The sequence below is a fragment of the Stomoxys calcitrans genome, chromosome 3, assembly GCF_963082655.1.
Source record: "Stomoxys calcitrans chromosome 3, idStoCalc2.1, whole genome shotgun sequence".
Classification (NCBI taxonomy): domain Eukaryota; kingdom Metazoa; phylum Arthropoda; class Insecta; order Diptera; family Muscidae; genus Stomoxys; species Stomoxys calcitrans.
The window spans coordinates 59,888,165-59,900,756 of NC_081554.1; positions in this window are offsets into that span (position 1 = coordinate 59,888,165).

The window sequence follows — 12,592 nt, forward strand, 5'->3', positions numbered from 1 at the left end:
TAAGGCATTTAACAACATTTGGAGTCTTTATGATCTAAGCAACGCCTGCTTTAACGGTGGGCATTGAATTTTCCACACAGCGATTTGTATTAATTTTTCATGTATTTGTTATAATCACCATCAGAGAAAATATTGCTACTATTCGCTTTTATAACTCATTCATATTTTCATTGCTTTTGCCTTGCCTTCTTTCGAACAGTAGCAAGAAAGGCTGTTGCTTTCAAACGCATTCATTTTTTGATGATTGTTTTTTTATGCATTTTTTATACCCTACACCACCACTGTGGTACAGGGTATTATAAGTTTGTGCATTCGTTTGCAACGCAAAGAAGGAGATGAGCTAGACCCATTGACAAGTATACCGATCGACTCGGAATCACTTTCTGATTCGATTAAGCCATGTCGGTCTGTGAGTCCATGTATTCTTGTAATCAAAGTGCAGGTCGTATTTGTTGTCCAATCATCACGAAATTTTGCACATATCACTTTTTTGACCCAAGGACGAACGCTATTGATTTTGCCAAAAATCGGTTCACATTTAGATATAGCTCCCACATATATATCGCCCGATTTGCACTTAAATGGCCGTAGTAGCTACGATTTTCAACCGATCTGCACAAAATTTGGCATGAATTGTTTTGTTACCGACCTTAACATATTTGCGAAATTTCATCAAAATCGGTTCAGATTTAGATATAGCTCCCATATATACGTTGGCACGGAATGTTTTGCTGCTAATCCTAACATATCAACAAAATTTCATCAAAATCGGTTTAGATTTAGATATAGCTCCCTTATATATGTATCGCCCGATTTTCACTCAAACGGCCGTAGTAGCTACAATTTTCAACAGCTCTACACAAAATTTGGCATGGATTGATTTGTTACTGATCCTAACATATCTGCGAAATTTCATCAAAATCGGTTCAGATTAAGATATAGCTCCCATATATATGTATCGCGTGATTTTTACTTAAATGGCCGTAGAAGTTACAATTTTAAACCGGTATGCACCAAATTTGGCACGGATGGTTTTGTTACTGATCCTAATATATCTGCAAGATTTTGTCAAAATAAATTCAGATTTGGATATAGCTCCCATATATGTGTATCGCCCGATTTTTACTTAAATGACCGTAGAAGCTAAAATTTTCAACCGATATACACCAAATTTGGCACGGACTGTTTTGTTTCTGATCCTAACATATCTGCAAAATTTTGTCAAAATCAATTCAGATTTGGATATAGCTCCCATATATATGTATCGCCTGATTTGCACTTATATGGCCGTAGTAACAGCAAATTTCAACCGATCTTCATAAAATTTGTCACGCATTGTTTTTTGATCATCTAAACATATATGCAAAATTTTATTATAATCGGCTAAGATTTGAATATATATCGCCTATATAAATTTCGTCCGATTTACACTTATAGGGTCGCAATAAATATAATTTTCAACCGATATGCACAACATTTGGAATCGATTGTTTTGTTACTGATTTTAACATACTTGCAAGATATCATCAAAATCGGTTCAGATTTGGATATAGCTCCCATGTATATGTATCGCCCGTTTTACACTTATAAGGCTGTAATAAACACAATTTGTAACCAATCTACACAAAATTAGGTCCGGATTGTTTTATTACTGATCTTAACATATATGCGAGATTTCATAAAAATCGGTTCAAATTTGGATGTATCATCCATACATATTTATCGCCGGATTTGCACTTATATGGCCGTAGTAACAACAATTTTCAAATGATCGGTTTGAAAGTCGGTTCAGATGTGGATATAGCTCTCATATGCATATATATTTATATATATTGCCCGAATTTATAATTGTAGGGTAGGTGTAGGGCCCGACTTTTGCCTTTCCTTACTGGTTTTATATTGCCATTACACCACAACCAACAAAACGAAAGCTGACACGCTAAAAATAAGAGATGATTCGCACCATTCGCTCAGTATTCGTTGACATTTTGGTGTGATGCGAAACATGGTGTTAGAAGCACCGTTCAAAATCAAAAGCGGATCAATCGGGACATTATGGAAATCAAATGAAAGGTATTTGAGAGTGGAGAGTAAGGTATTTGAGAGGTGAGGGAAAGATATTGGGTCCAAGTATCTAGTGGGTTGGACCAAGTCGAAAACTGCCCAAAACCTAAAACCCCCCTAAATAGGCTTTTTGAACGATAATGCTCGTGAGACTCCAATGAAAGGTCTTTGGGAGTAGACTTCGAATATGATGTTGAAAATGAGGTCCAAGAAATGGTGGGCCGCTATATTAGCTGATCATAACCAGCTGATCATATATTAGCTGATCATAACCATATGGGATTCAAATGAAAGATATTTGAGAATAGATTGCGTATATGAAACTAAAATTTGTGTTCAAGAATCTGGATGGCGCTCTTATCGCTAAAACCATCCCAAAAAGGTTAACTGGTCAATCATGACAATGTGGGGATCATAAGACGTATATTGTAAGTAGAATGCGAACCTAACTTACTTTATTTTAATTGGTTATAACAGAACATTTGTTCCACTAGTCGAACGTAGAATAGCGTTCCAAGCGCCTCGATCTTCTACGCTCATTCTAAAATCTCTAACACCAAGTTTCGAGGTGTGTCCTTGGTTAATATTTTAATTTTTCACACAGTGTGAGAGTATGCGATGGGGGGAGACTTATTCCTCTGTAGTTGGGACATTCCGTCTTGTATCCTCTCTTGTTTACGGGACACAGAATGATGAGGTTCCAATCATCGGGTATGCGTTCTTCTAGCAAGATTGCGTAGATGAGCTGATGCTTACGCCTTATCAGCGTGTCGCCTCCGGTCTTAAATAGTTCAGCAGGTAACCCGTCGGCTCCTGCTACCTTGTTGTTCTTCAGTCGGGTCACTGCTACTTGGACCTCATTCTGACTAGGAGGTAAACATTCTATACCATCATCATTGATTGGTTCTGCGGTATCCTCTTTGCCGCCAACGTGGGACACTAGCAGTTGGGCAAAATGTTCTTTCCATATTCTCAGCCTGCTATCTGTGTCAGTTGCCAGATTTCTTTTTTTGTCTCTGCAGGAGGATGTGCCTGTACCAAAGCCATCGGTTTGATGTTCAATTCTCTGGTAGAATTTCCGGACTTAATTCTGACTCCTGTACATCTCAATTCGCTCACACTTCCATTTTCTCCTTTTCTCCCGATACCTCTCCTTCATCTGGCACATTGCTACTGATTGCAGCGTTGCTCTATATGCCACATTCTTGGTTTCAGCAGCATCTCGACACTCTTGGTCGTACCATGGGTTTCTTGGGGCAGGCTTCCAGTATCCAAGCACGGATTTCGCGCCATTTTCCATGGAGTGGGCAATGGTTTGCCACTGCGCCATTATAGCGTCGGAACAAGGAGTGCTTTCATCAAGCAGTAGGGTCAGTCGAATGGAGTACGCTGTTGCCATCTGTTGTGTTTGCAGCTTTTCAATGTCGAGCATCTGTGCGGTGTCAGATCGTACTTTCCTCGCCATGTTCAAACTGGTGCGAACCTTTGCTACAACAAGGTAATGATCCGAATCTGTATTCGCTCCACGGATCGATCGTACATCTAACACGCTGGATGAATGCCTTCCATAATCACAATGTGATCAATTTCGTTCCTCGTGTTTTTATCGGGTGACGGTCATGTGGCTTTGTGAATATTTTTATGTTGAAGTCTGGTGCTACTAAATACCATGCTTTTTGCCGCGGCGAAATCTATCAGCCTCAACCCATTACTGGAGGTTATCTCGTGGAGGCTAAACTTTCCGACTGTTGGAAGACCTTCCTTATCTTCGCATTAAAATCTTCCAGAACGATTTTTATATCATGGGCGGGCCAGCGGTCAAATGACCGCTTTCTCTCTATAGGCGCTCGTAGAAAATATCCTTGGTGTGCTCGTCCTTGTCTTATGTCGGGGCATGGACACGCGAGTATAGTCACATTGAATATATTGCAAGGTGCTATGCGAACATAGACAGTAGTGGGTCACAAGCGTCATCGCCTTCTGCGTCCCCGTCGTCGGACTATGTGACCCCCCTCTGACCTCTCCCGTGCGGCGATACACGCAACAGCAGTATCCCAGTAACATTTTTGCAATTGAATTGCAATGGTTATCGAGGCAAGATCGACGAGATTGTGGATTTTATGAGTCGGAAGAACATATTTGTTGCAGCGATCCAGGAGACAAAGCTAACCTACACCTGTTGTTACGGATGCGTAGCACATTACGTAAGGATCTCTTAAGGAATGGAGGTGGGGGATTGACCTTCGTGATAAACCAATCCGTGCAGTATAGACCCATCTCGCCTGAATCAAACGAATGCCGATTGGGTTGGCTTCAGAGAGTATATCAATCGCCGCTTCAGTAAACTACCACCCCCCTCGGATGTGCTAGTTGCCGAGAGGAAATTCTGAGACATCATTAATGCAGCAGCCGCTCGCTTTATACCAGCCGGTCGAATACCCTAATTGCGGGCCAATTTCCTGGCGCAGTCAGTGGTACTCGCAGACGAGCGTGATGGGACTCGTTGTATGGATCCCACTAACCCTAGAATCAGCGATCTAATCTGGAAATAAACAAGGTGGTCAACGAACATAGGCAGAATTTGTTGCTGGAACACTTGAAGCAATATAACTTAGGTACCGGTTTATGCAAGTTGTGGTCTACTGTTAAATCACTCTCGAACCCCGGTGGACGAGATGACAGGATCTCAGTCACTTTTGGCGACGCAAAAGACCGCGACTGATCCAAAAAGATGCGCCGGGTTTTTCAACCGTCAATTTATTGTGCATCCCGATAGTGACAGGGCAAGGAGGAGAGCCACTTGCCGTATCCGTGGTCTCCGAGCCGATGGACAGCCATCACCGTGGACGAAGTTACGAATGTCATCCGCGGCGTGTCTTTGAACACTCTTATTGTTCCCGATATCTGGAAAATGGGCAGAGTGATCCCGCTACTGAAGCCTGGAAAGAACCCGAGTTTGGTGGAGTCGTACAGACCGATCTCCTTTCTCTCACCAGTAGCAAAGCATCCATCATAGGATTGTAACACATCCAAATATTGATCTAAGATCCAACAAAGTATGTATATTCTTGATCGTCTTGACATGCTAAGTCGATTTATCCCTGCCCGTCCGTTTGTCGAAAGCACGCTTACTTTCGAAGGAAAAATCTATGCGCTTGAAATTTTGCACGAATACATCCTGCTGGTGTAGGTCGGTTGGGATTGTAAATAAGCTCTATCGGTCTATGTTTTGATATAACTGCCATGTAAACCGATCGTGGATCCTGACTTCTTGCGCCCCTAGAGAGCGCAATTATTATCCGATTTGGCTGAAATTTAGAATTAAGTGTATTATTTTAACTTTCAACAACTGTTCCAAGTATGGTCTAAATCGTTTCATAACTTGACATAGCTCCCATATAAACTGATCTCGGAATTTGACTTCTTAAGCCGCTAGAGGGCACAATTATTACCCGATTTGGCTGAAATTTGGCATGAAGTGTTTTGTTATGACTTCTAATAACTGTACCAAATATGGTCTAAATCGGTTCCTAACCTGATATAGAGCCCATATATACCGATCTCTCGATTATACTTGTTGAACCTCTACAGGGCGCAATTATGATCCGATTTAACTGAAATTTTGCACAATGTCTCCCAATTTTGTCTCCAACAGAGTATGGCCTCAATCGGTTCATAACTTAGTATAGCTCCAATAGCATAGAAATTCTTATCCATTATCTTTTGTTCGCCTCTTAAGAGATATGGGGCAAAGAACTTGACAAAAGCGTTCCATGGTGGGAGGCTTTTAATTGAATATGCAATTTATTTAATTGAAAAATTTTTCAAAAACGGTGATTGATGTTATCATTTTCGTAATTGAAGCCGTTACAATTAACAAATTAATTGATAGAAATTAATTTCGCAATTGAAAACAAAGAGAAACAAACAAAAGATTTCGATTTCTTTCTGTGATGGTTTAAATATTTGTCATATTAATGCCCAAAGCCTGAATAACAAGCTTGACGAATTCAATATGATTTTTAAGAAGTCTTACATTGACATCGTGCGTGTGTGTCATAAACGTGGCTGAATTAGACAACATCTGATGCTCTTATTGGTCTTTCAGGATATTGTGTGTACAGAGCAGACAGATCAGGTCGTTAGAGCGGCACCGCTCTATATATGAAGAGCTATATCGAATCAGTGTTTCTTAGCCCGTAGGTATATTGATCATTTGGTGAAGCTCTACTCCTTTTTGGCGTTGCACACAAATACATAAAGTTATAATGCCCTGTACCACAGTGGTGGTGTAGGATATAATTATCGTGTTTTTCAATAAGAGCGCTACAATTTTTTTTTAATTAAACAAAAAAGATTGTGGGTATCAGTGACATTCTTTATTTCTGTGAAAGTACGTTCGATGCCATTATGTATGGAATGGGCACGCTTGCAAAAATCTAGACGCTGAACCCAATTTTCGGCGGTTTTCAAGCATAAATCGGCCGATACTGCTGCAATTTCGATTATAGACTTGACGTAGCCCCACAGGAAATAGTCTAACGGGGTCAAATCGCATGATTGAGGCCGCCAATCGACTGGACCATTTCGTGAGATAACACGTTCTCAAAACTTGGTTTACAATAAATTGATTATAATATTCGATGTGTGGGTTGTGGCGTTGTCATATTGAAACCAAATGTCCTCCAAGTTTATATCATCCAAATGGGGCCAAAAATATTTTGTTATTTGTAACGTGCCGGTCTTGATCATCACGGAAGAAGTACGGCCCAATGATGCCGCTGGCCCATAAACCGCACCAAACCGTAATTTTTTGGGAATGCAACGATGACTCATGGAGGACGTGTGGACTGCTGTCTAACTAATAACGCATACTTTGCTTACCGACGAAGCCATTTAGCCAGAAATGAGCCCCATCGCTGAAGATGATTCAATGGAAAAAGTAAGGCCACTGACTACGGATCCCAAGCCTGCCGTTATGCACGTTTTAGTAAGTAATTTATTAATAAACTTTCTTGCCGTAGTGTTGATGCCTAGAAACACCTTCATGATTGACGTCGGTTTTTCATTATTGAAAGCACCTTCGATATCAAGAAATGCTACCATTGTATATACCTAGGTAGCGATAGACCCCTATATGTAGCCGACTAGGTCGTGAAGGCTTTTTCAGTGGACTTACCCTTACTATATGGATGCTGTTGACGAGACGGGCGATCTCCAGAGATCTTTGTGCTAAGCAGTAATACGTATTCCATATTTTAGCAGATTTTGTGGGTGAAACAGCAGATTTTGTTAATTTGTTGAAATAGCAGTCATATCTGCTTTATTATTTTCAGCAGACAAAAGCTGTTGTTTTAGCAAATAGTTTTGCTATTTTGAATAACAAATTTCGTTGAGTGTATTGAAAATGGACATCACCTTCCAAAGCTCACATTGAAACTATGATTGCCATTTGCTTTTCTAAATCAAAATTCCACTATAAGTCCATCATTATTCACAAACTTAGTGTAATATACTTTAGTCTGATAAAAATCCCTTTCTATTTCCCTAACCTAAAACGCATTTAGTTTCTTGGCATTTTTTAAAATCATAAAAAATCTCAATAAACAAAGAAAAAATTTTATAGTTGTTTACACTTTTAGAAAACACACATGCTTTTTTTAATTATCAAAGCCTGTCAAACGAGCATGCATGTATGAAAGAGTGCATTACTACACCACTTCACATAGTCATGCAAAACACAACAACAATTGGTTAATTAAATTAACTTTAAAAAATCTATGAAACTTTTCATAGATGCATTTCGTTTGTAGCAAGAAGAAGTCGTCTAACAAATATCAAATGCATATTTGCAAAATCTCATAGTGTAGTATTTTTTTTCATTTCATTTTTAACATCAATATGACTCTTAATATGATTTTAAAAAGACGTTACATTTTTAACTTTAACTATTTGATTTTTTTTAAACATTGCGAATACAATTATTGTCATCCTTTTCCGTTTGGTTAAAAAATAATGTCGTTAAAGGAATAATAAAAGCGATTATTTATACACTGACAAAAAAAAAAGAAAAACATAAATATGCCTAAAAATAACGATAATAAAAAACATTTTTTATTAATAATAAATAAAATGAAGAAAATTATATTATGAAGTCAGAATTTGAGTGCATTATTATTTAAGGGGTTGCATATTTTTCAACAAGTTTGATACTTGGCATCCGGATAAAGATTTAATAAAAATGATAATATTGTTTGCAAAAGTTGTAAACGTTGTGAAACATTTTGTGAACAATTTCTACCAAAACGGAGAGTTTTTAACAACGGTATATAAATTATGTGTGGTAATTTGTTCCAGAATTTTTTGGAATATTTTGCACAAAAAATTTCAGTAACCTAACATTTTCAAAAGTGTTAACAAGCCCCAGATTGATTTGGATTTTAAATGTAGAATAAGTTGGGACATTGTCTGGAGGAACTTGTATTCGCTGCAAAGATTCGATGTGACATAGCTCGAACTATGAATTTTTGGGCGTCATGATCGTGTGAATGGGTCCTCTGATTCTACAGGAAATACAACAATCATTTAGGATCGACGACCAATTGTCCAGCGAAGTGCGGGTTACCAGCAGAGCAAGTCTCTCTTTCAAAAGCTGAATCGAGGCAACCCTTTTACCTACCAATGCCCGATGACCGGTACCCGCCCCGCCTGACCGCCTTCACTATTTTAAGGAGGAACACCTTATAACCGGTGCAGAGCTCGATCCGACATAGCCCGTACCTTGAACTTCAACGTCAGATCGTGTTACTGAGTCCTCAGAGCCTGCAGAAAAATCTACTGGATCCAAGTCGAATTGCGCGGTATAACTAGAGCATCTTTCTCTGTCCGATGTACACGTGGGAACTTAAAAACGACCTGTGGGAAATGAAGTCGGTCATAACTTGTAATAGTTTCAGGAGCTATATCGAGGCAACCTCATTCCCTATCAATGCTCGATAGCCCGGTGCTCAGCCCTGCATGACAGCAGAAACTCCTTGTAATTGTTGTAAAGTTTAAAGCTGACATGGCCCGAACCTTGCACTTCAGCATCAAATCGTTTGATTGGGTCCCCAGAGCCTGCAGAAAACGCTACTTCTATGTAGGATCCAAAACGAATGGTCTTGCGAAGTCGCGGTAATACCCGAGCAAGTTTCTTAGTGCAAGTTAGTCCAAGTTTTCACTAAAAAACTCTATCCAAGTTGTGGGTAACTTTGTCCATGTTGTGGATAACTTTATTTACGTTATGGATAACTTTATCCACGTTGTGGATAACTTTATCTACGTTGTGGATAACTATCCACGTTGTGGATAACATTATCCATGTTGTGGCTAACTCTATCCAAGTTGTGGGTAACTTTGTTCATGTTGTGGATAACTTTATTTATGTTATGGATAACTTTATCCACGTTGTGGATAACTTTATCTACGTTGTGGATAACTTTACTCACGCTGTGGATAACTTTATCCACGTTTTGGATATCTTTATCCGCGCTGTGGATAATGTTATCCACGTTGTGGATAACTCTATTAACGTTGGGGATTACTTTTTCCACGTGGTGGATAACTATATCCACATTATGGATAACTTTATCCATGTTTTGTATCACTTTTTCACGTTGCGGATAACTTTGTCCACATTGTGGACTACCCTGTTCATCGACTACTCTGTTTATTTCCAGATTGAGCTCGCTGGTACTGGGGTTAGTGTGGTCCGTACAACGAATCCCATTACGCTCGTATGCAAGTAAATTGGCCTGCGCCGTTAAATTAGCCGCACTTAGGATATTCGACTGGCTGGTGTAAAGCGAGCGGCTGTTGGCTGTTGATGATGTCTCGGAATTTCCTCTCGGCAACTAGCACATTTGAAGCGGCTATTGGTGTACTCTCTGAAGCCGACCCAACCGCACTTCTTCTGATTGATAAATGACTGGGGCTCAGAGGTTATGAAGTCGTGTGGTCTGTCGATGGTGAGTATTTAAACAAGTTGAATATCTTCTCTGGTTTATCATTCAAACCCATAGGTTTCAGGCCTTCTTAAATACCTGCTTTAGTTTCCAGCCCCTTAAAAGTATAGAACATCGACTGTATAGAAAACGGGTTAAAAAAACTTTTCAGTTACGATCCCTAGTATCCTATTAATGGTAGTTACCCGATGCATTCCGCCACAGACGATAACATTAACCCAGTAACGTTTCTTGGCATATGGCACTTGGCATATGGCTTATCTATTGGGTTGCCCAAAAAGTAATTGCGGATTTTTTAAAAGAAAGTAAATGCATTTTTAATAAAATTTAGAATGAACTTTAATCAAATATACTTTTTTACACTTTTTTCTAAAGCAAGCTAAAAGTAACACCTGATAACTGACAGAAGAAAGAATGCAATTACAGAGTCACAAGCTGTGAAAAAATTTGTCAACGCCGACTAAATAAAAAATCCGCAATTACTTTTTGGGCAACCCAATAGTTTGAGGATTTTTATTTGAAAGGCTTACAGGTCTGTAGACCTTTGGTGCCGCATAACTTGTCTTCTGTCTGGCTTTTGATGTATATGCTAGGCGTTATGTAAATATAGCGGCTTAATGGTTGCAGGTAATGCGCCTCCTTTTTCCGTAATGTCGGAAATATTCTATCACGTCCTGATTACTAAAATGGTTGAAAGTTCTTTAACGCTTCCTTTATCATGAACTCCATTATGATGAGCCCTCTAAAAGGAGCTATATCTAAATCTGAACCGATTTTGAGCAAACTTCTCAGATATTGTGGTAGTCGTCGAGGAAAGCGTTGTGCAAAATTTTGGAAACGTTGGTCATTAAATCCACTTGCAGTGGCCATTGGAGCGAAAATCGGGCGATATACATATATGAGAGCTATATCTAAATCTTGGCCGATTTCTATGAAATTCACCAGTAATGTCGAGAGTCGAAAATCCTTCCTGCCAAATTTCGAGATAATTGCTTAACAAATGAGCACTTGCAATATTTCTATATTTTGGCTATATCTAAATCAGAACCGATTTGGAATGAACTTCTCAGATATTGTGGTAGTTGTTGAGGAAAGCGTCATACAAAGTTTTGGCAAGCATGGTCAATAAATTCGCTTGAAGTGGCTCTAGAAGTGAAAATCTGGCGATATACATGTATGGCAGCTATATATAAATCTGAACCGATTTCTATGAAATTCGCCAGTAATGTCGAGAGCCAAAAGACAATTTCTCCTGCCAAATTTCGAGAGAATCGGTTGACAAATGACCATTTTACTGTAAATGCGACGAACATATGGAAGCTATATCCAAATCTGGATATAGGCTTTATCTCTAGGCCGAAAAACATGTCTGTACCAAATTTTAAGACGATCGCGACATATCGTCTTAAAATTTGTGTACTTTGTACAGATGGACGTATAGACATACAGACGGACATTGCTAAATCGAATCAGAAAGTGATTCTGAGTCGATCGGTATTTTTATCAATGGGTCTATCTCTGTTACTTCAGGGTGTTACAAACAAATGCACTAAGTTATAATACCCAGTAGCACAGTAGTGATGTAGGGTATAAAAACACATAAAATTCAGAAAACTGCATGCAACTTCTATTTGAATCGATAGTACGGTCCATATAATTTAATGTTTGGACCTCAAATGATCCATCCCGTATCTCACGAATAAGTGCTTCAATGTTGTCTTCCCATGCGTCAATTGAAGAGGGCTTGTCAGTTAGACATGAGCTTTAACATAGCTCCACAAAAAATATTCTTAAGGCGTTAAATCGCACGATCTAGGCGGCAAATTGACCGGTCCCGAACGTCAAATAAAATGTTCACCGAATGTGGCATGTGGCACCGTATTGTTGAAACCACATGTCATGCAAATCAAGCTCTTGCATATCAGTTGGATATAATCTTACGATAGTACTCACCATTCACAGTTACGTTACGATTCGCATCATTTTTGAAGAAGTACGGTCCAAAGATGCCACCAGCCCATGAACCGCACAACACTGTGACTTTTTCTGGATGCATTGGTAGAAGCGCGCGATGAAATTAACAGAGCACGCAATTTGATAATAAAATTTAATAATTTGCAAGCGTTGTTCGTTTGTAAGACGATTCATGGTTAAATTATATATCAAACTGAAGATGCTTGACAGTGAAACAAAATACGAAACGTGAGTGAGCTGTTTGAATCAGTGTTGCCAAAAATATAATAGCTAAAAAATCACCCTTTATTTCTGGCACTAAAGGATGGCTTATTTTCTTTATTCTAAATCATAATATAATAATAATTTACCATTTATATTAACATCTGAACTTTTCCATTTCAGTATTCCAACAGATTTGGGTAGTCAGTAGTAAGGGATATATTTACTTAGCGAATCAGAACTCAGCAATGTAAGCAACCGTGGCGTTTAAGTTAGCATGCTATGATACTGAATCCTGGAAAGAATATAACAAATTTCACAGTGGCAATATCCGCTCAGCGTCGCATCGT